Below are 25,499 nucleotides of genomic sequence, written 5' to 3'. Positions count from 1 at the left end.
GGCTAGAATCATAACGTACTCATCTCAGTATTCTCAGTGCCCAGCTCTGGCCTTGCTCACAATAAAAATTGTGGAAAAGACAGGGAAAGAGGTCTCACTCACAAGGGTTAGGCCCTTTCTTTTCTAATATGGGAACACGAAAGCCCACCATGATTAGTCTGTCTTGTTTTGATAAAATGAAATGTCACCCCAAATTCCAACTGAAATGTAAACCAAACTGGAATTGACCTGGGGGTGGAGCGGGCATAGCAGTCTGATAGATTTCACAACAGCTCTAGAGAACCAGTTTTAAATCTTTTTGGCAAAACTTTTCTCTTTTTTTGTGTAACACCTCCCCCTAATGTAAACCCATGTGAATTTTGAGGGAAATTTAATTAACAGTAACTTTTCCCCTTGCTAAATGGAAGCAGGTACTATTTAGACAGTAAAGAAAATCATGGCGAGGTTAGTTGTGCTAAGTTACGCCTGTTTCTCAGGAAGATAAGAGAAATGACATGTGGCCAGTTACTTGTCATTGAGACGGAGTTTCTGTGAGGCTTCTGCACTGATACGGCCACACCAGAGCCTTCACCAGAAGCCCCACACCTCAATCTTGGGCCGGATCGGTTCCAGGTCCCTCCTTCAGAACAGAAACATCTGCTTAGCATTAGTCTCAGGGCCTGGCATACTATGCCTGGTCTATATATTGCCCTAACCTGGTGTGTTTTTTCAGAGAACTCTCCAAATTCAAACACTGAAACAATTTTATTTTGTAGCTTAATTCGTGGGAGCCAAGTCCAAATGTGAGTCACTCTGGAGGAATTCATTCTCCGATGTCCTACGCAGATCTCGGGGCTGTCATGATACTGCTTATGCGCTAAACGTCTTTTTAGAACCTGTCACTTGACTGTAAGCTCCATAGGGGCAGGGACCGTGTCTTTCTTATTTATTTCTGTGTCTTTCTGTACCTGGCATAGAACAGCACTTAATAGAATTTTGTTCAATGAGTGAAGGGAACTTGGAATTCAGAGTCACTTGACAAAAGGTGCTAAAATACAGCAGACACAGCCTTAGCATGGCGAGACTGACAGCTACTGTGAATTACATACAAGCATCAACACTACAGTAACTCTCCTTGCAGGATGAGGGCTATTTTGATTAGGTATTAATTTAAAAAAAATAGACACACCTAAGAGAGGTAGAACTCCCTCTCTTAGGAGAACCCTTGGTGAGCCAGGAAGTTCTGCCTAAAAGGGTGACGTGAATCCAAGATAAGTAATCTGATTGCCACATTCAGGAAGGGAAGTTACCCTATATTGGCTTGTGTGTAGGGCATGTAATAGAGGTGGCATAATGAGCTCAGACCCTGTGGGAGGAAAACAGTCCCCTGAGGGTACTAAGGAGAACAACAATGCTTTTTCTTGATTTTTGCTGCCTGATTACTATATAGGGAAAGTTTCCTAGACTTGGTAATGACATCTTCTCCTAAGCAGCCTAATGTGAACAGCTCTGCCAACTCTGTGTCATTTATGTGCACAACCAAACTCTTGCTACATGTATCCCCAGGTTTTCCCATTACCCCCCCCCCCCCCACCACCTGTCTTGGCAGGGAGGAGAAGGGATTATGAAGATGAGTCTTTTGGCATTGACTTATGTGATGGGCATGAGGGCTTGTCACTGGACATCTATTTCAAGCCCCTTCTACTGTGCCTTTCTATAGTGCAGGGGCTGAAAGGCTAAAAACTACATTTTCCAGATGCCCTGCAGTCAGAGTTCTGGACCTGATTTAGATGTACTTTTATTTGGAAGGCAAAGGGAGGCAGAGGCATTGCTTCTCTGGCCAGGTCAGAGAGGCATGTGGTTTCCCTGGGCACTAGCCATGGGTGTGGACTAGTCTTGGGTGTGGACAGGCAAGGCTCAGGGCACCCATACTACTGGCAGCGATCATCTCAGGCCTGGCGGGGCAGCAACGGAGGGGGCTTGCCCAAGTCTGTCACAATAGTGGCAGTGCAGTGTGTTTGTAGCTGAGACCCTGGATCAGCAGACAGCAATCTTGGCAGCCTGGTTCTGCTGTGTGGCTTAGGAGTTGTTTCTAGAAGAACCTAGAGTTTGTTTCTTTAGCCCTCCCAACATTCTGTATGCCATTTAGTACACTGTAATAAATCCTTTTCTGCTTAAATTAGCCAGACTGAATTCTTTTCTTTGCAGTGGAATCCTGCCCACTACAGCTCACCACCATGAGGGGCTGAATCAAACTTTTTGAGTTAGATATTAGCAAAGGTTGCCTTCCCCAGTTACTATTGCCTTGGTTTTAGACAATTATTTGCAAAACTGCTGATGTGTTACTTTTGATTCCTGAATTCCAAGCTATTGTGTATTTGTCCACTGTATTCTAGTACGTGGTAAGCAATTAGAAACCCAGGGTTATGGGTTTGATTATGTTTAGTAAAATGTTGAATCTGTTACACATTAAATTCTATGTTCAGAAAAGTGTTGAGCCTACTAATTTATTCATCTAGGGCTTGGGCTTGAGATTGCCTTGTCTGTTGTTAATGACCCTTTGCTCCTGGGTGTCTCAGAAAACTCCAGATGATATATAATATAAAATAGATAGCAATGACCATTCTAAAAGCATTATATTTGTGTCCTCTTTTACAGCTTTTGAAAACATGATCTCTTACATTGGAGGGAAGGGAAGGTGTTACCACAAAGAAGAAGACTGAAACTCAGAGAGGTATGATAATTTGTTGAAAGTCATGAGGTTAGTTAATAAATGGCAGACCCACGTCAGAGAAGCTTATCTTTGACAAGGAGAAAAGCAACTGCCTGATGTTTCCTCCACTAACCCGCCGAGACTAGGCTGCGACATCTAATGGAGCTAGCAACCCCTTTTTAAAAATTCAACTGAAAAAGGTCCATCGGATGGTGCAAAAAAGTGGCCAGTGCCTGGAGTTAGGAATTTCTTGCACAGGCTGGTGGTGTTGACAGGGTCGGAGTTGCAGTGTGAAGGAGGGAGAGAGGATTCAAACTAAAGTGATTCCTTGCAACATCTGTTAGTGCTGAGCAAGCTTGGGTTACCGCTTTCTTCCATAAAACGAGGTTGTGGAAAGCAGCCGTAGGAAAAGACATTAAGGGTGGGTGGAGGCTGTGGAGGAGGGCGGTGCAGCCTTGCTTGTGGGGAGGCAGAGCAGGTGACCTGCTGAGCTGAGTACCTCAGTTAACACTTTTTTATTTATTATTATTATACTTCTTGCTATTCATTCCTACTATTAAATATTCCTTCAACAGAATGGTTATGGGCCTGAAACAGAATGAGAATGAAGCATTCTTTTCCACCAGATATCTCTTTTGGCCATTTTGGCTAAGACTTTCCTGGACTCAGTTTTAGCTTTTCTGCTACATGAGGAGGTTTCCCCTTTGCTGTGGAAGGATTTACATGTAGCCAAATGTTTCACAGCCCTATCTGTAATGCGCTTTAAAGCCTTTTCTGAAAGTGAAATTTATTTAAAGGAAAAGCTGTTTCCTACTAGTTGGAGCAACATCTAGAAGTGTGATTCATACCGCTGGTCCCAAGAGTCTTGATAGCAGAACTTGCCACAGAGTGAGCCTAAAGACATTAACCTTTTATAATGCCACAGTTGGTCTTTGGCAGCCCTGCCACTAGGAACCTGAATATTTCCAGTGCCTTCTGTTGTTTTGCTTCCATTGGGAGGACAGAGCAACTGATTGATAGTGGTAACTAGAGCCTTTGGAGTGTTGCAAACTATCATTATAGGAGGGAAATTGATGGCTAGCAGGGTGAAGAGGAGGTTAAGGCTCCCTGTTCCAGGAATTGGCCTCGGAAACCATGCCTGGTCCACGTATGGAATCAGGTCTGGAAAAGAGCCATGGCCATATCCTCACATCGTGAAAATTAGGTGGGGTTTGCACGCAGACAGACCTGGGCTTGAGTCACTTTACTAGCTGTTTGATATTGGGTGAATTATTTACTCTTTATCTTAGCCTGGGTTTTCTCATTTGTAATATAAAGATGATACCCTTAAAGATCTGTTATGGACGCTAAAAATAAATGGTTTTAAGGCACAAACCACAGTGTGTGGTGCATGGTTGGTACTCAACAAATGGCAAATGACCATTCTGATTATGCTCATGGTTATTTGCTGGTTATTTTCTTAATCAGTGCTAAGTTTCTTTCCCAGGAGCCCCTTCTACTCTATTCTGTTCTTACCTAGTTCTCTATTTCTGTTATGAACACGAGGTTTATATGCAGTGTTTCTGTTTCTGTACCTCAAAACTTCTGTGGTTTTAAAAAAGTTATCCTTATAATAGTCTTGTAAAGCAGGCAGCCAGTAGGGCTAGTGTCCTTATTTCAAAAGAGGGAATAATGAGATTAAAAGAAAAAAAGAAGTAGAGAAAGACTAGGAGTCCTAAACTGGGGTTTATGGGCTTTAAATCCCTGAAAATTAATACAAAAAAATTTGTGTTGCATTTCGATTGCAAGAAATCTATAGCTTTCCTCAGATTCTCAGAGGGGTCTGAGATCCCCTCAAAAAGGTTAAGAAGCATTGTGGGTAAAGACCTCCTAGATGGGAGAACTATTCAGAGGCAGTTCATGGTTTTTGCGTCCATGTAGGCAGAATAGCAGCGCGCTTGGCTAGTGTACCTCTTCCATCACAATCCCCAGAGCTGCTTTGAAAATATAGATCCTTAAGCTCCAGCTCAAACCTACAGAATCAGAGTGTCAAGAACTGAAGCCGGAAAACCTGGCATTTGAACAACTTCTCCAGGTGATTTTTACGGCTACTCAAGTTTGACAATCCACTGGTGTGGTTGTAAAACCTGCCTTTGGAATCAGATCACCGCGCTGGGACCCACCACTTATAGCTACCCGAACCTGGGGCTGTTTCTTCAGTTTCCACACCTGCCAAGTGGGGTGAATAATTGTGCCTCCCTCATAAAACATTCGTGAACATTAAAGAAGATATTGTCTGGACAGCATTTAACTAAGGGCTTAATGTGGTAAATACTCTGAACTGATAATAATTATTATGAGGTTTATTACTATCAGCACTATGATTAGGGAGATTGGAGCAAATTGAAGGCTTTGACTTTCTGTGCGAAATTAATGGATTATTGAGTCAATAGAGCATTTACTTCAGCTGCTTTTGAGAGCCTGGTTCACCTGCAGTATCTGTCAGTATCTGTCCTACACTGTGAAGACTAATGAACAAAGCAGTCATGTTATCGATGATGGGCAATTTCATTTTCTTCTTTCCTGTTAGTTCCTAATTTTTCTACATAAGCATGTGTAACTTAAAAAAAACCTTTATTTTTTTCAAAAAGGAGTCTCTTACTGTATGATTTACTGAAAAATAGTTCAGAGATTATTATCTGTGACATTATGATAAATTCTGTATTTAATTGATCAGGAATTTCACTGTCTATATTATGTTGTTTGAAAAAATTGGATTAGATTATACTTACATTGCTTTGGCTTAAAGGGCCTTTTTCAGGAAATGAAACACACACTCAGTAGAAATCCTGTCTGGGGAGGCATGACATTATTGTTGCAGAAGTTAGAATTCTAGAGGATGTTGCCTAATGTTGGAGTAGTTGCATATCTTCATGAAAAACTGAAAAAATTCATTTGAGAGTATCCTTCTGCAAGGGCTTGCAAAGTAACTGAGATAGTCTTACAAAATATGTAAGATATATTTGAGAACACATCTTTAGAAGGGTGGACTGTACTTTTCAGATATATTAGATCTATTTTAAAAAAATTTAAAATAAGAGAACTGGCATATATAACACATCATTGTTTAGAATAATTTTACACACATACATATACATACATGGAATAAGTACATATATTTTCAACCATGGTAGTGATGAATTGTGGATTTGAAATCATACAGTTCAACTCAAGAACAGGAGCCAGGCCAAATGAAAAACAACAAAGTATTAATTATGCAGCAAAGTATTAATAATGCAATAATTTCGAGTTGATCCTTAGGATTAGTACTGGCTGCTAAATGTTTTAGTGAGTTGCCAATGAAGGGGATGAGTGGCAAAGTCCACTGGTGACTCAGGAAACTACTCAAGAAAGAAAGACGTGCAGCAAAGGACAGCGAAACTCGAGAACATAAGCTAACTAGGAGGAATAACACAAAATTCAGTTTCAAAGCAAATTCACAAGTCCCGGAAGAAATATTTTAAGAAAACACAACTGTGAGGTTGAATTAAAAGTTTGTGGTCACTTGTGAGGAAAAATAAAATGTAGTGCATTGGAAACAGAAAAGAATCTGCTTAGAAAAGGTTAAGTTTCTTTTTTTCTCTTTCATCTTCTCTTGGATAATTCATTGTCTTCATGTTACCCTCAGCCTCCTTGTCAACTTTTGCTCTTGGCTTTATGATCTTGGCTAGATATCACTGCTCATTCCCCAAATCATACTCTGGCACCCTGAGGCTGTGTGTGGTCTCCACACACTGTTAGGGCCCTGTTCCATTCCTGGGACAACTCAGCAGTGTAATTGGGTAGGGAAGAAATACCAGGAGAGTGGCAAGGACGTGTCTGGGTGGCTTGGGCACATGAGCTGGTGGGTCATTGCAGGACAACTGCAGAAGTATCCCTCAATCACTTCCTTGTGCACAGTCAGGAGTTAAGACTGTGATGGGATTTTTAAATGAGCAGAAAAACACCTGTGCTGAACCTGCACTCAGGCCATGTTGGTCTATAGTCAACTGAGAAGGAAATGGCCTAATTGATGCCCAGAGTGTCTGAGTTCTTCAGAGCTTATGTCAATCACCAGAATGTCCACTATGTCTTGACCTGAGGTCATTTCCTCTGCTCTATGTGTGTCCAAAGTCCTTTAAGACCTCTCCTACTAATCTCTAATGCACTAGTTCAGCAGCTACAGCCAATCTTAGTGCAGTGGTCCAGTCTCTGCTCTTTGTTTCCAGCTCTGTTCTCATTTCTAGTTCCTAGTCTTAAGGAGTAGTACTGGACAGTGGCTCGTTGCTATAATCAGGTGTATCTGGAGGAAGATAGTTGTACCTGGAGGAAGAGAGTTGCATCTGCAAGTTAGCCTCACTCTCTTATGATGTCTCCATCTCTGCGTTTCTGTTTCTGAATTTCTCTCTCACACATACACATTTATGATTTCTGTTTTGCACATTTTATCTGTTTGCTTTCTCATTACTCTTACAGTCTTCCTTCTATATTTCACACATCATATTCCCAACTGTCATTATTTCCCTGGTAGTGATAGTAACTTTAATTATGGGTCCTATTCCTGTGATCACCTTCTTTCATTTCCTCAACCCTTTTTGACTTCGCTAGTATCTGTTGATAATAACGCCTCCCACTGTGGGATACTAGTTCCCCATTTCTCTGTATATGAAGAGTAGAATGAAATCAAAATGGGAGAGCACTTTTCCTTCAGAATCTGGTGCCTGTAGGTGCCTTTGCCTTTTCTCAACTCTTGTGCTATAGAATGACATTTTACTGCCCTGTGCACATGGCAGGTGACACAGTACCACTCATCTGAAGATCGACTTAGTTGATTGGTACACTTTGTGGCTACCTTATTAACCTTGACAAACTTTATTGAAAAAAAAATTGAAGTTGTATAAGGAATATTTCCAGGCATGTATTTTCAGTCAGAGCATTCTCTTTTGTCAGAGACAACTTGACAGTCTCCTTGGGACATGATGAGCCAGGCTGGCAACAAAGGAAAGGATGGCCAAGGGCTTCCTGTCTCAGGGCTACTGCTTCACACAGCTCTGGTCACTAAGCTGGCTTTCCTGGCACAGAAACAGGCACGTGAGTTTTGCACTGAGACTGAATAAATTCAGTGAGGAAATATGGGAAGATGTTGGTTTCCAGAACTTCATTTTTCCTGTGTCTGGGCTAATAGGCAAAGGCAGGTACTATTTTAAACTGGAGTTTCTGCAGTTTAAAAGGGTTGCATGAATAAAAGTAATAGTTAAAAGTTTGCAGCTTAATTCAGGGGCAATCAATCTAACATCTCAAGGGATTGGCTTGGTGAAGTGGAACCAAAAGTAGGAATGAGGTACATGGGTTAAGATTTTGGTCTTCTTCCAGGTATGCTATTAATGCATCATGTGACTGGGTCCATGCCTCAGTCCTATTTTTCTGGCTCTATGGAAGATACCACAATATCAGCTGAGCTTCTAAAAGAATTTATTAACATATATGAGGCAATTTATAATCCTCAGATTAATAAGTAGTAGCATGTGATCATCTCACATTGTCACTGTGTAATTGTTATTGACAAATTGTTATTATATTTATTCTATGTGTATAACTCTTGTTGACAATATCTGTATTTACTTGTGCTATTTTAACCCATATATTTTCTTTGAAGTACTTCTCCAATTTAATTATTTGTATGAGGCATTTTTCTTCAAGTTATATCTATGGTTTTTCCTCTTCTTTCCAAGTGTTCTTCTCTTTCTTAAATGTTCTTTCTCTGACTTTATTGTCCTAGAATTTTATTTTAGTCTTGGGATTTATTGAGCCTCTTCTCCAATGTTTCATTAGCATTTCATCCATGGTTTCTCAGCATTCCTTCACATGGTTCAGCCATTTTTATACTTCTTAAAACTTTTAAACCTTTGATTAAATAAATACATGCTCCAAAACACATAAAAATTCTTTGACTGGGATAAAAAGAACTTTTCAGAAATGAATACAATTCTTATAAACATGTTTATGTGCCACATTAAGTTCAAAATAGATGGTGTGTTCCTACACATAGTTTAATTTTTTAAAGGTTGAGTAAATACACATTCAGAAATGCCTACAATTTTTTTTTTTTTTGCCTACAATTCTTATAAACAGTTCCTAACTCTCTGTCAACTGTCAGTGTCAACATTTTTAAGTTAACAGAAGACATGCTTTGATATAATCACTAAATCCTTGTCTGTTTATTTCTGGAGTGATCATGTGAACCTCATGTCCAGCTGAACCTTGGAAAAATATACAAATTTTACATAGAATGAACAAATAGAAAATAGAAGTTTTCAACAGTGGATCTGTCTAGAAGGCTTAGGGCTTTACCCATGTGTAAGTAGGCCAGTTTTCACCTCTTATGGCCAGTCCTATGCTTTGGAGATGGTGGTGCTAGATAAAGCATTTGGTTGTCCCATAGTATTTTTACCAAATGTCACCCATGAGTCAACGGAGACCTTGTATCCACCAATAATAATAGTAATAATAATAATAATAATAATAAACACCAGTATTTAAAAAGTAGCATAGCCATTTATTTACCAAGTGACAGTGGATGATGCACCCTACTCCCTTGGGGGTGGAGGGTAGTGGCATCACTTCACATTGGCTCAGGAGGTCATGGATTCCCCCATGTTACCATGGGGACAAATATTTTCCATTGGTTCTGTGCTGTTGTCTTCCTTCGCCACACATTTCTGCTGTGAGTAAATCTTATTCTGGTAGGTTGTTTGCATCAGTGGCTCCAAAGAATGGCCTCCCTCTATTCTTACCTTTACAGTATGATTTTGTCACCTCTACAGCTGAGAATCTGTTTCCCTACTTCTTGCACCCAGGTTGCCTGTGAGTTTTTTTGACTAGCAGAATATAATAAAAGTGATGGTGGGCCAGTTCTAAGCCTGGGCCTCTAAGGGGCCTTGCGTATATTCACCTTGTTTCTTGGACCCCTACCTCTACCATGAGAACAAGCCTAGGCTAGCTTGCTAGAAGATGAGAGACCACACAGAACAGAGGCAGGTTATCTCAGCTGAGGCCAAAATAGATCAGCCAGCTCCGGCCATCCTGCCGGCTTGCTACAGGCATGTGAGTAAGACTAGGCAAGATCAGCCGAGCTCAGCCAAGACCAGAAGAACTGCCCAGCTGACTTGTGAGCTAAATATTTTATGTTATTATATGCCATTATGTTTTGCAGTTGTTTGTCACATAGCATTGTTATGGTAATAGATATTAATAACTGATACACTGACATATTTCTTCAAAGTAAAAGTAGCTTTGGTGTTTATTCTGGTTATAAAATTAAACATAGTTAATATAAAAAATTAAACAATACAGGAAAGTACAAAGGAGAAAGTAAAAATTACTCCAAATTTCATTGTACATGGATAGCCACCTAAATTAAGATTTTGATGAATATGTTTTAAGTCATTTCTCTGCGTATATATATATACACACACACATATATATACACACGTATATATACACACATAATTTCTATATAAATTAAATCATACTATGTGTGCTTCTCTGCATTCTTCTTTTTCAATCATGCATCATAAACATTTTTCCATGGTAATGAATATTAATCTGTTTCATATTTAGTGGCTGTATAATATTCCATTGTATAGGCATATTGAAATGTATTCAGTCATTTATTTATTGATATGTTGTTTTTTATTTTTAAAATTTACAAATAATGCTTCCATGAACATTCTTGTGGCAGTATCTCTTCAATTATTTTCTTAGGATAAGCTCTTAGAAATAGGTTGGGTGAGTTGGAAGGTAATCATTAATATATTTAAATCTTTCATAGTGCTAAACTGCCTCCAGAAAGACTATTTTTTCTTACCTGAGTTATAGTATGCCTGAAAACACTAGTGATGGTAGAGACACAGTTTTTGTTACTGATGACAGGGTGAAGAGAAAAAACATGGGAAAGAAAAGGTAGCAATGGATGTTATGAGTACAACTGTCACGCATGTTGATTTTCTGAAAGTAAGCAGAGTCAGGTGGGATTAGGGAGAGTGGAGGGTGGAACATGGGTCAGGGGGATATAGTATCAACAAAAATGATAACAACAACCACCACCAAAACCACAACTCAAGCAATCAACAACTACTAGGCCCTTGCTATGTATTCACACTATCCTACAAACCTAGGTATGTATGGTTCTTGCTATATATTTGCACTATATAGGCCCTTGCTATATACTTGCACTATTCTATGAACCTAGGTATGCACTTAGGACATGGCAGTGATCTCAGTGGAAACAGACGATGTCAGTACAAAGAAAAAAATGAAAGACATTCTTACATAGACTCAAAAATTACAAGATAAGAAAATGTTAGCAAATTGAATTCAACAACATATTTTAGAAATACATCACAATTAAGTATGATTTGGCCCAGAAATGTAAGGCTGATTGGGTGTCAAAAAATTATTCAGTGCCATCAGTGTAATTCAAAATATTAACAAAGTAAAGAAAATAAAGTATATCTCATTGGATATAGTAAAAAAGAAGAGCTAAAATTCAATGCATTCACGATTTTTAAAAAATGGTCTTAGAAAGCATATTAGTTTCCTATGGCTGCTATAACTAATTACTTAGTGGCCTCAAGCAACACAAGTTTATTCTCTTACACTTCTGGAGGTCAGAAATCCCAAAGCAGTTTTAAGGGGCTACAGACATGGTGTTAGCAGGTCCCATTCCTTCTGGAGATTCTAGTGAAGAAGCTGTTTGGTTGCCCTTTCTAGCTTATGAATGCTGCCTGCATTCTTGCGACCTCTTCCTCATATCACTGTTTTTCCCCTGCTTCCATAATCATATTGCTTTTTCTTTCTTTCTTCTCTAGTCATATCTCCCTCTGCCTCCCTGTACCTTAATAACTCTATAGAGACCCTTTTGCCTTAGAAGGTATCATTCACAGGTTCCAAGATTGGGACCTGGATGTCATTGGGGACCAATAGTCACCTATCCATAGAAAGAATAAGAATATAAATTATCCAGTTACCTTGTAGGTCGGTTTTGTAGTATCTTATAACACTGAAAATGTGCATACCCTATGAGCTGGGTTTTCACTTCTGGCATATGTACAAAGGAGACATGGCCAAAGATGTTCATTGCGGCATTGTTTACATTAGGAAAGGATTGACCTTACTCATAGTGGGGCAAGAAATTAAATGCTCAGGGAACTGAAGAAAAAGTCTTTTTATACTGTGTTGCTCTAGAAGACAGACCTAGGACCTGGGTGGATATTAGAGACTGACATATTTTGAATAAACGTAAGAAAGAGCCTTCTAACAATTAGAGCCTCTTTAATGATAGAGCAGGCAGCCAAGCAAAAATAAGAGAACTCCCTGTTTCTGGAAGTTTTCAAACAGTCTGGAAGACCATCTGGTAGAGATAGTGCCAAGGAGATTCCTGTTTGAGTGGGAGTTGGAAGAAATAAATTCTAAGGTCTTTTCCAGATCTAATAATGTAATTATATTTTATTTATTTAAAATATTTAATTGGATTTTTCTTTCAAACTAGTATTTTTGTAACAAGCCAAACCACAAGGCAATCAAATGACAGGGTCGGGTGGGGTGAAGGGGCATATCTCCACCCCTCCTAATCTTATCCTTCTGGAGTAACCCAAGTTGACAGCTCGGTTTGTGTTCTCCTTCTGGACTTTTCTTTATACTCATAAAAATTTATGCAAACACATGCACGCACATCACTGCCCTCTTTCCGCCACAGTGTCTTCTGTTTCTTTGTGACAGTGAGCTCAAACTATATATGCTCTTCAGTAACTTGGCATTTATTTTCACTTACTGTATCATGGATTGAACTGATTTTAAAATTCATATAGAAGAATCAGTGTGTTTGACATACTAAGACCATTGCCTACTTAAAACTTATTTAAAAAGCTACATAATCAAAATAGTGTGGTATCAGCACAAAAAATAAATCATAATAGAGAGTTCAGGAATAATTCCAAATTTTCATGGGAGTTTGTCATTTTAAAGTGGTAAGGAAATAATTCCCTCCCTTTCCTTCTCTGTAGATGCTTGCTATATACCATAAAGACTATTATAAAAGAATAAAATTTAAGTAATTAAAAATAATAGAAGGCAATCCCAGGCACTCTTTGTAACCTCAAGGTGAACTTTTAAACAAAATAAGAAACCTAGAAGCCAAAAAGATTGACCAATTTGTCTATATTAAAAAATAAAGGCTTGGAAAAAGACACCGTAAACAAAGTTGAAAACCAATCGCGTAAGGAGAAGATATTTGTAATACATGTAACAGTCAAGGGCTTAACGTTCTTATACTTTATAAAAACAAATTGATAAGGAGAAATTACATAACCCAGTTTTAAATTGGACAAAGGATATTAACAGATAATCAAAGAAGAAATCAGATGCGCAATAAACACAGGAAAAGATGCAGACAATACCAGCTGTGAAGGAAATGTAAATCAAAGCAACAAGGTGTCATTTTCAAGCATGGGCAAAATGTAAAAAACATTATAACATTTAGAAGTAAAAAGAGTATAGGGAAATAGCCCTCCTATATTGCTCTTGGGAATGTGAAATGGCCCCTTCTGGGAAAGTTATCTGGCAGATTAAAATAAAAATTAATCATGTTCTTTGATCCATTCTGCCTTTAAGATTCTCTCCTACCTGAAACCATCAGGATGTAAGAATATATATTCAAAGATGCTATTATTGCATTGTTGAAGTAGCCAGAAGCTGGAAAAATCATCAATGTTTATAATTAGGGGATAGGTTGAATAAATAATGACACATTCATACTGTAGAATATTATGGGGCTACTTTTTAAAGAAGAGATATTGACTTGGTGGGACAATCGTAATTTAATTGGTTAAAAAGAAATGTTTTTAAACTATAAAAGTAGCACTTAGTTAATATAGAAAATCCAGAAAATAAACATAAAAAAATAAACTTTAAATTTATGATTATCAAAATGAGCCCAGTTTTCCAGTTCTGAGTGTGTGTGTGTGTGTGTTCATGCCCATGTGTACATATATACACAATATAAATATTTATATAGTTATATTTATTCATACTTATATTAGATTTTCAAAGCTAGCATTAAATGACAAGCATTTTCTTCCAATTAAATTGTATTAAAATACTAATTTAAATAGCTAAATCATAGACTGTGCTAAGGCTGTAGCATAATTTGTTTTTGTCACTAGAAATTAAGGTTGTTTACTGTTTTTAGTATTTAAAATAATGCAAAGGATCACTCATGCCTTGCTAGTGGGAATGTAAAATGACTCTGGAAAACAGTTGGCAGCTTCTTAAAAAAACTATGCAACTACCCTGCACCCCAGCAATTGAGATCTTGGGCATTCCTCTCAGAGAAAGAAAAACTTATATTCACACAAAAACCTGTACGTGAATGTTCACAGCAGCTTAGTCACAGTAACCCCAAACTGGAAGCAACCTAGGTGTCCTTCAGTGGGTGAATGGTTCAACCATGATACATTGATTTAGGTGACATTTCTGAAAATTGTACTAGGCACTTTTAAGAACTTTGAAAACACATTGTCAAAGTGCTTTTCAGGAAGGTTTGTACAGCTTGGGCATTTTTAGATAATGTAGGCAATTGTGGTGGTTTTTCTAGAATAGCCAACATTATCGAGTTTGCCTTTGGAGGAGTACTTCAAAGCACTTCATCTCTCATTTAAACTCTTCCAAAGGCTCAAAGGGTAGGCTGTTCTTACTTTGTGGGTAAGGGAATTGATACTTAGAGAGTTGAGTAATCCACCCAAGGAGACATGCTAGTAAACGCATGGTTGCAACTCATATTGGGTTTGTTTAATGCCAACCCAATGTGCTAACCACTGTGCTACCTTATGCTCTTAAGTATTAGACTACCTGTTAGTTGTCAGGCATACAATCTAGGGATTAAGATAATATTGTAGAGAGATAGGAAAAAGAATTACTGTTCGAATAATGCTGGAATTTCAGAAGACCTAGGGTCTTGGTTTGACACTTCTGGAAACATTATTATCGCAAATCAGTCTTTCCTGAAGTTCTCTGCCTCTTCAGAGTTCTGCAGAATTAAATGGTGAGCCTAAATCTCCATACTCTTTTTTCCCAGGGAAGTTTTCAGCTTGCTTTTGAAGGTTAGTGGTGCGAATATTTGTTGCTGGTGCATTTCTAGCAAAGACTTAGTCCTAATTTTTTAATCTTTGTATCTGTAACACATGTAGTTATGTTCTCAACTCATTTATAGGCCAAATGGAATGCAAAAACAGGGAAGGACACATTATCCACTGTGCGGCATGCACTCCGTTTATGTGTGGCTGCTCGTCAGTACTCTCATAAATGCGCCAAAGCTTTCATCCTTCAGTTGTTCCAAGTAGGGAGTTAATCATCTTTATTAAGTGTTTCCCAGAGAGTCTTGTTTTAACAAAGCTTCTTTTCTGTTGTATGATTTTCAGATTTCATTTTATGTACTGAGTCGAGTCCTCCAGGAAAATGACATTTTCATGGTGGTCCTTTGTTTATGGAGACTATATTTCACTCGAAACTACTTAATTTGATGTATTTGCATAAGTTTGTAAAGTATGGCTGATAACACTTAAATTAGAGGTTGGTAGTTCTTCTAGTGCAGAAGAAGTCCAGCAGCCATTTGTTTTGCTTGTCTTTTTTAGGACCTCAGGTTTTACAACAAAAATCATTGTCTTGAATTCAATTAAATAAATGCTCTAGTAATCTGGGTCAGTTAATAAAATAAAGGTTAAAATTTCTGAATTATTGTTATAATTGTGGCTAAGGAGGTTTTGTTTAAGTGAATTGGTTAACTTGTATAGCATGCCAAACATTCATTCATTTGTTTAATTCATTTTCTTATACTCTTATGCACATTATTCTATTCTCTAATTATTCCTAAGTATTTTCCCCATTTTCCTAAAACAAAGGCCTAAGCTCTCTAATCTCTCTGTATGTGAAAATCTGCACCCTGTCTTGCTTCCTTTTTACTGCTCTCTTATGGAATTTTTTTCCCTCTTGGGAGAGTGTGTGCCCCTAAATGAAAAAGATTAGGAATGAATGATTTATGAGACAGAATAATAACATATCCCATATTTTTCCAACTCCTTCTAGCTTCTATTGCCTTTTTCTTTTTGGACTACCACTGCATATTGAGCATACATCTTCATCGAGCTGTCCAGAAAGACACCTAGTTCTTTTTACAGGTCTGGAAGCTCTCCATGTGCTCCTCAGGGCCAATGTTAAGAAGTATTATAAATTGCCAAGAAAGCAAAAATAAAAATTCAGATGTAATGAACATCTTATGACAGAGGTGGTTGAGTTCTTGGAAGTGAAAAGTAATTGGATCTAATTGTGAAGCCCAATTGTTTATAGCAGGAACATGTGTAGAATTTATGAGTTTGGATGGTCTACTCCACACTGAATCTAAGTAGTGTGAGCCCCAGCTGGCCATGTGCATAAAGTGTGTTACTTCAAAGCATGCTTCTTACTGAGCAAAGCAGATGACAGAAGTACTGTTCCAGTGATGCTGTAGGCTCTTCCATCAGATGTGGGTCTGGAGCAGCAGATCCTGGCACGGTGGCTCTCGGCATGTTTTTTGACTTTGTGCCAATCGTGTTTGTGATGTGTGCCTCTCAGTAGTGGCTCTCATTTCACTTCAGTGGTTCTCTACAATGGCAGAGATGAATGGTGGGTGGGAGTGGAGGGTCCTGGGAATGTTAGCAGAATGTTGGGATTTGTGCACTAAAAAATGCCCCCAGGGAATTGTGATCCACCATTTCTCTCAGTACCACCTCTCTTGTTGAGAATAACTCATATGAGAACATAGTGAAGGACATAAAGAAATACTACATTCAACTCTATGCCAATAAAATGGAAGTTTCCAAATAAATGAACTTTTTGCTTAGAAAATTATGAATTATCAAGATTGACTCTAAAAGTAAAACAATATTATATGGGCAAATGTAATAATTAAAAAGTAATGTCAAAGATTTATATCCAAAAAAGTCTTTAAAACCATATATGTCTATGGGAAAGTTCTTTTAACTTTTAAGGAACAAATTAATTCCAATGATATAACTAAACTATTCCTGTATAACCCTGTATGATCTCAATATTTTTCAACAAAATGCATGTGCAGGCTATTAACTATAGGGAAAAAACCCCATTTAAAACAAATACCTCAACATATTAAAGGCATTTATATCTGGTTAGTGGGATTAGGAGTTCTATATTTTTCTTTATACTTTGTTTTCTAAATTCTCTATATTGAGGAATAAGTATTTTTATAATTTTATAATATAAAATCAATGCATCATTTTTCTTGAAGGAAAGAAAGTAGTTGTGAATACAGCGAGTGACAGACCACCTGAGCACAGTGTGCCAATTCTGTGACAAACATCCACCTTGCATTGGAGAGGTCTCTTTGTGGAGTACCTGCTGTCACTGTTGTTAGTAGAACTTGTGCATTTCCCTAGGCCAGTGGCCCTCCACCCTGGCTCCATGTTATAATCACCTGGGAAGCTTTAAAAATGGTCTCCCGGGCACTGATATGTATATTTTTAAAGCTCCCTCGGGTGACTGTGACATGCATCCAGGTCCAGAACCATTGCTAGACACTCGCCACATGCATGTTAGAGCTAGCATTTTGGTTCATTTTGGTAACTAAGGAAGTGGAAGCCAGGGGTCTCTTTGGCAGAATAAGTTGGGGCAAGTGAGCACCCATCCCCACCTTCAGTCTGTTTTTTTGGCACTAAGAGTGTAGGGGCAGAGCCTGCATGTCACTGTTATGTTTGCCAGGTGTCCAGTCTGAATATCTGTCCTTCACTGAGATGCAATTTGGGATAATAGCTCTCCAGTGAAAATTACTCAGTATGAGGCTGTTGTTTACATGAACTCTTCAGTTCAACTCTTCCTAGGGAACGAGAGGTTTAGTTTGGTTCCTAGTGATGTACTATTCCAAGAATTTCCATTACACCTGGCCTGGATGTCAATTCTATTTCTTATCACTCAATAAAACAATTTATTAGGAAAATAAGGTTTTAAAGTGCCAGATGACATGTAATAGGGCCCTTGCAAATCATAAATGTCCTAAATCTTGTTGGACAGCAGGAGAGCTAACTCAGATATATCTTTCCTTAGGGCTCCTGGCTGGGAGCTGGGGGCTGGGGGCTGTGCAGGGCTGGAGAGTGAGCAGATAGTTGGAAGCAACATGGGGCAAGCCTGGACAAAAGCTGCTGGCTCTGGTCTGCGGGCTGGCTGTGCACTCTGGGCTTTGGGCTTGTCAGTTTTAGGTCCACTTGGTTATTATTACAAATAGGAAGCCCAGTTTCTTGGCAGTTGGCAAGGATGAGGAGCCAGGTGGGCTTAAGGAATGTGACACAAAATGTTGCTTTATTATGCAGCTCTTGGTTTTTCCATGGAACTTTGAAGGTGGGGGTAGTAAGAATAAATTATTAGGGAAAGTTTGGGAGCTGAAGGTTTTCTGCCTTTCCCAAACATCCCCTATGTCCTGTTATGTCCCCATCCTTTTCAGATGATTTATCTTTTAAAAATCTACCGTCCCCTGGAGCAGTAGGAAAATCATTACTGTACCTATCTAGCTGCATGAATATAAAAGCTTTCTTTTATAAAGCCCAAACTTTCTTCCTTTCTGCCCTCATCATCTAGTGAACCACAAAGATTTTGTAGATACAAGTATTTTCCATCAAGCTTATGAATAACACCACTTGGCAGAAGACCCTGAACAAAGAACCAGACTGCACTGTTTTGTCGTGACTTTACATACAATGTGCCTTAATTACTGGCAAGCCTGTCAAGAACTTATTCCCACATGTGTCAACACTTTCTTAATACACTGTCATTCATCATGTTAGCATGGCAGAAACAAGGTACTCTGCGTCCTTACACTCATTCTTCTCCAAGTGCTGGGCTTGAACTGTGTATCCCACTCGAACATCTTCGTCTGGTGAACAAAGAACAGACGGTCCCATTGAAACGGTGAGGTCCCTGGAGCCCATCAAAGTCATCTATCACTGAGCACTTTAGCCTGTGCTCCAGAGCATTCTGTATCCAAGAAGCACTGCTTTATTGTCAAAAGGACGTTCACTTAATAATGGCAGTAAATCCTGAAAGGCAGTCTAATTTTAGACAGAAAACTTGGCTAAGAGAGAATCCTATCATTTATACCCCTTGTGACAATTTTATTCATTGAGTTCATTTTCATGCAAGTTGCATGATTAAATTAAGATAGAAATTTATTTCTTTTTAATAAAAAAAAAAGAATGCTTTTGGGGTTGGGAGAAGGAGGGCAGGAAGGGAAAAGGGAAGTCTAAATAATAAACACTGCATTTCAATTGGAAATAGAGTAATTTGACATGTTGCGTTATGCTTTCTGGATCATCTCTTAACCCTTTGGCTCTTCTGAGTGAATTCAGACATGGGCTCTGAGCCTGATTTTAGATGGTTTGGGAAAGAAGTGGTGAATCTGAGCCCTGTCTTAGAGGAAAATTGGCATTGGATCCCAAAGCAACTTTGCTTATAATAGTTATTCAGATTGCTTATTTCACTTTTGCATTTCAGTTTTATAGCTGAGGAGAGAGAAGATAAATTTATCTCTCCAAAGTTTCAGATTGCATGAGATATGCTTTATATGATCTCTTGGGTAATGCAAGCATTTTAGAAAGTTCAGAAAGAAAGGACCACAGATCTGGGTATGGTAAGCAGAGAAACTTTCTTCCTGGTACTGCTAAAGCTTTGAGAAAAGTTCTTCTGTGTGTGTCCATCTTGCAATCTATACAACCTAGTCTTCCATGGCCATTTCTCACTCTCAACTGTTGAAATTCACAAGTGGGATTGATGGTGGCATCTTGGTCACCAAGGAAGAGGCCACTTATTTTACATCAATCTTTTATGTTACTTCTTATGGCATTTCTCAATAATTAGAGCAAATTACATGTGGTATAGCTATATTAACAGTCCTTAAACTTTAATATTGTCAAATATTGAGTATGTATTTTAACAAGAATGAGGATGCTGTAGTATAAACATATGAATAACCACAACCCCTTCTCATCATAGTAACTGTTTCTCTATGTATGCACATATTCATTATACAATTATGTTGCTACAGCATGTAAGGTTGCATACATCTTTGTCTACTATACACTTGCAATCCAGTGGAGTGGTGTGTGCATGGTTAAGAGGCAGCAGGCGGGGCCCTGACAGTAAGTAGCAGGGAAGGATGGGCCGTGGGCTGGTTAGAGTGGCTCAATGGAGGAGTTACCACTGCAGTTAAACCCTTTCTGATAAGAGAGCTTATCAGAACAGAAGATAAAGAAAATTCCAGGAAGAGAGAAAAATCAACATATAATCACATTTCTAAGAACACAACCCAGACATCTCTAAAGGAAACTTTCTAACTTTCTAGTGAGACACAGGATTAAAATACATATCAAATGACTCGATAAAACTGAACACATGGTTTTTTCCCTCCCAACTTGCTTCCTTTCTTGTGTTCTTTTATGTATTCATGGAACCAACATCCTGTCTGTCTTCTGGGTTTTAAATCTCAAAGGGAAATCTCTTTGTTTCTTCCCTTTCACTCTGTCACCTGTGTCTGAATGTATACCAAAGCCCTATTGAGTTTTTATTCTGTAATATCTCTCCAAGCCCTTTCCTTCTCTCCCTACTCTCCTGATCTCAGACTATCAATCACTTCTCACTGGGCTGTCCCTGCCTGATTCATTTTATGCTTAGCTGTCAAACTCGGGCTTTTCTGGAAGCACAACTCTTACACTCTTCTGCTTAAAAAACTTCAGTGGTCCTCACTGCTTATAGGAAAATTTCCACATTTGGAATAAAAAAAGAGCTTGAAGAGCCAAAGCAATCTTAAGCAAAAAGAATAAATCTGGAGGCATCACATTACCAGACTTTAAATTATACTACAAGGCTATAGTAATGTAAACAGCATGGTACTGGTATAAAAGTAGAGACATAGATCAATGGAACAGAATAGAGAACCCAGATATAAAACCATATATCTGCACCCAACTGAGCTTTGACAAAGCAGACAACAGCATACACTGGGGAAAGGAAGCCCTATTCAATAAATAGGGCTGGGAAAACTGGAACATGCAGAAGAATGAAACGGGCCCCTATCTCTTGCCATATACAAAATTTAATTCAAGATGGATAAAATAAAAAGGTCCAAATTTCCTATCCTGTGTACAATCTCTTCTCCATTTGGTTCTAGAGTACTTTTCATACTTTATAACTCAGTTCAGCAACACTCTTCCCCATGCTTTTCTTTTTCCTTGGTTATTCTTTCTGCTTTGAACTCATTACCTATGGTCAGTGCTTAAACCATGATTGTTAATAAATATATTGAAGTTTTGAACATGAAATATTAATTTATTGGAGGTTTTTATGAGTTGGTTAATAAATAGTATTAGCAAGAGTTAAGAATTTGTTATCCATAGAAGTGTTACTATCCATGTATAAGAACAACATTTAAAAAAAATTTCTTCCATCTCCGTTAAATCAATGATCCCATTGATTCCTAGTACAATTAGAAATCCTTTAAATCATTTCCTCCCTAATAAAATTAGATTCTGATAACCAAAAGTCCAAATATAGGATCATAGCCAGCAGAGAAATAGGAAGTAGATCAATGTATTAGAGTAATATTATGATACTATGTTATGCTGCACTAATAGGATAAATGTCCACATCCCACAGTTTAATATGAATGCAATAAAGGCTCATTTCTTGCCACATGAAGTCCAGAGCAGGTTAGGCAATCTTCTAGAGCAATTCTCCTCTAGGCAGAGGTTCTGCAGTCCAAGCTCCCTTTACCATATGATTTCACCATCTCAACCTATAGATGCTCAGGCACAACTGTGCTTATTTTTACACATCACTTTCACTCATATTCTGTTGGCTAGAAATAGTCACATGGTCCTGCCTACCTGCAAGGGACCTGGGAAGTATAGAGGAAAATATAGAACACTGGGTGAGTACTACTATCTCTGCCTCAGAAAATAGAGTTAGTGAGGAGTATGATGGTGGAGCCCCAAGTATTAATGATCTGCCTCTTACTATCTGAGTGATTTTGGTCAGGTTTACCCTCTTTCTATGCCTCATTTTTCATATGTATAAAATGTATACTATTATAATACTAGTATCTATCTCATAGGTAGAGTGTAATGTCCCTGTAAAGCTGTTGGAAGAGTACCAGGAATATTGTAAATTTTAGTTGATGCTAGCTACTATTATTATTATTATTAATATTCAAAGCTTGGAATGAGAAGCAAGGGAAACCATGACTTGGAATAAAGTTTTTAAAAATAAGGCTTAATGTGAAAACTAAAGGTCAATTTTAGCCATGATAGGCTTTGGTAAAACAGTCACAGTGGCCAAGTGGTCTATCAAGTCATTTTTTGAGGAGTTGGGACAAAAGCAAAATGTAGTTGTTTTGTTATTATTATTCTTTTTAAGGGAGTCTTTCTGAAAATTATACTCAGAAGACTAGATTTTGAACTTATGGATACAGAGTATTCAGTTGATACAGAGTATTCAGTTGATAAGACCAGTCTTTTAATTGTTAGACAATAGAATGAATTGGGGGTGGTCTTCAGCCTCCCTGCAAGAGAAGATGGCAAAGAAATTCACTTACGGGGAAAACTACACCTTTGGTGTCCCAGTGAGCTGAACTGACCACAGAGCCTGTGAGGGCAATGCAGGGGAGTGGTGGTCATAGCACACTCTCTGGAGCTGGGCAGCAGGATCTCAAGTCTTGACTCCTTTCCTTATCAGTCTTGCCAGCCATACTGTTTTAATCTTCCCATGTCTCAACTTCACTATCTGTAAAATGGGCATACTAATTGCACTCATCCACTGAATAGGGTTGTTGTGAAGATTAAAGACAGTAATATATGTACAACAGTTTGAAAATGCTAGCTCCATAGGAAGTGCTCATTGTTAGCTGTTGTTATTATCTATCTGAGGACAATGAAAATGTAAAAGTGGTCAGGAGAGTAGTACAGAAAGTCATGATGAGAAATGGAGAAAAATGTCAACAGTTTGCAGGAAATACTGATAGCAAAGTAGATTAAGTTGTGGGGCAGAGTCCCCAAGGACAAGATGGAATCGCTGGTGTTTAAGTCATGTCAGCTCAGACAAAATACCAGGGAGTATGCCACAGGAAATGTTCTTGTTCATGTAAGGTTAGGGACAAGCTGACCTAATAAAGGTATTTTTCACCTTGAATTTCTCTGGTGGCTGGGTTAGAAAGCTGGAGAGACTGACAGATTTTTAGGGAGGGAACTATGCCAGGCAAGTTGGTGCTGATTTTGTCAGAAATGTGGTTCTGAGCTTGGTGTCAACATGCATCATCATTTAAAAAGGTAGGAGCATTTTGAGTTCCAAAGTCAGGTGCAGAATGGAGGCAGCCACCTGGCTAATTTGAGCCAAAATGCCATGCAAAATGAGGGGAAGGAAGCTTTTGAATTTAAATTATCTAGAAAATTACTTTAATTTCCAACATCAGTTTGCATGTTACAAACATTTTGAACTCTAGATATTTTGGAAAGGAAATTTGTGAATTAAGGATTTTATGATGTGTCTTAATACGGAATGTTTGCAGTTTTACTTTTTTCTGGATGCTAGAGACAAATATCTTTATTAAAGACAATGCCAAAATTTTGGCAAACATTTCAAAACAGATTTGTAAATATAATGCTTCCCCTTTCAACCGGCAGCACTTTGAAACAACAATACAATAAGACAACACAACTTGAATCAACATTAGTTCAAAATCCTTATTTTTTTTGACCACACAACTTATGTTCCCACATGATAAAACAAGTGATAGTTTCAATCAATGTCAACAGATAAACTCCATGAAATGAAAAGTTTGTGCTGTTTGATGAATCACAGTATGTCACAGTTAAATATATCCACTCATCTTTACGGCACCAGGATGAAAAAAATCTTTAAATGTAGACCTCATGTAGATAATAGCTTTTTTGCATGCCTCTCTTCAAAAAAATACTTTATTGCAGTATATAAATGGGTTACCTACACAATTTTTTTATAATTTTGCCCCAAAACTATAGATCTGTTTCATTTTCATAACATATCAATTTTGCCCAACATTAATAAAGGTGACAAACTGTTGAAATGGAAATGCTTTTGTCTTCCACAAAAGAAGTAGCAATTTGACAGAAAAACAAAACAAAACATTACAGTAATACTCATCAGTTGTTAAACCTGAGTACTTGGCCTACTGAAAGTAGCAGCTTTTTTTACTTCATGCACATTTACATCCACACCACCTTTGCACACATACAGGTGGAACACACACTTGCAGACGCTGGAGGGCCACAGTATTCTTCCCTTTGCTCTAATCAAGTGGGAAGCAGTGTAGCTAATGATTAACCAACCACACTATGTACACAACTAGCAAACACCTTAAGGGAACCATTGCAATGGGGAATTAACTTGCAGGGTGAATTTAATGTTCTAGATCGAGTCAATCTGTAAATACACATGTGTATGTCAGTCTATACACATATACATATACCTTTCTGTTTTTAACCCTCCAAGACAATGTTTTAATTTTTTGTATTTTGTACAAATTTCTAAATATTCTACCATTTAAGGCAAAGAAACAAAGAGTTTGCATTAAGAAAGGTCAGAAAATAGGCTTATGTTTATTCCAAAGCATTTCATCTTGCACAGTACTTTTTCACCTTGCACATTTCAGCTTGCACAGTTTTTTTAAACACAGGCAACTTCTAAGTGTGAGCATTGGATCCCCAATATCTAAAAATTCATTTCTAATGACAAAAACAAGTTTTTGAGGGAAAAAACTGATTTGAAGTATAGACACTAGATACTCAATACCGCAAAAATTATTTCTGTTAACAAACACAAGTCTTAAGGGAGAGACAAAGGACCAGAAAAAGCATCTTCAAAATGCAGTATTTTGATATTTCTTGGCATCACTTTTAATGTATCAGACTAAACATAGATGCCAGCTACATTTTCAGATAAGTGCCCTCTACTTTCAATTTTATCTTTCCTTAGCCAGAAGGAGGAAACTTAGATTCCTTAGTAGAGATAATGAAGGGGAAGTTTAACATCCCCCATGAAGTCATAACAGCATGTGGGGATTGGGGCCCACTGTGTCTTTAGAAAAACATTTTCAATATTATATTATTTATATTTAAAAGTAAATGACAATTTACATTTTCTTAATATATGCTACTTAAAGTAAATGTTGTCAAAATATTGGCTGGCTTCCAGGAGATGCAATGATTCTTAATGGTTTTGTGGAGGCAAATATCATAATATATTAAAGGGAGAGGGGTGTGTGGGTATGTACATAAAACATACATATATCTACTCATCCATCTTTTAATGAACTAGGTTCAGCATCCCAACAATAGAGAGACTACTTTTTGCCTGGGATAAGCTGAGTTTATGCAAATAGAAGAAAAAGCAGGACAGTTAGTGGAAGAGTTCCAGGGGCAGAAATTCAAAACACTGGGTCCCTGTTGCACTGGGGTTCCAATTCTGAAACCTGGAGTAAGTGACTTAACTTCACTGAGCCTTTCTCCTCATCTGTAAAATGGGAATAATAATAATATCATTATATGATCTGAAGGGCTGGAATGTACATATAATAAATATCAGAATGTTTTTTTCAATTGTAAAGTGCTAACAAATAAAGATACTATTAGTATTATGATACCATAAC

General features: G+C 38.0%; 1 long non-coding RNA gene across 1 annotated transcript in view; it reads left to right on the top strand.

The window, feature by feature from the left end:
* The window catches only part of LOC105881130 (uncharacterized), a 179,388-nt gene that overhangs the window by 143,042 nt on the left and 10,847 nt on the right, over window positions 1-25,499 (top strand). Inside the window, exon 3 of the long non-coding RNA XR_012922457.1 lies at window positions 2,638-2,713. This is a non-coding gene — a long non-coding RNA (uncharacterized LOC105881130). The remainder of the gene's footprint in view (window positions 1-2,637; window positions 2,714-25,499) is intronic.

The sequence above is a fragment of the Microcebus murinus genome, chromosome 13 (genome assembly GCF_040939455.1).
Source record: "Microcebus murinus isolate Inina chromosome 13, M.murinus_Inina_mat1.0, whole genome shotgun sequence".
In the NCBI taxonomy this organism is placed as follows: Eukaryota; Metazoa; Chordata; class Mammalia; order Primates; family Cheirogaleidae; genus Microcebus; species Microcebus murinus.
Note: the sequence above shows the minus strand (reverse complement) of the source record. Positions and strands in the feature narration are given on the sequence as shown.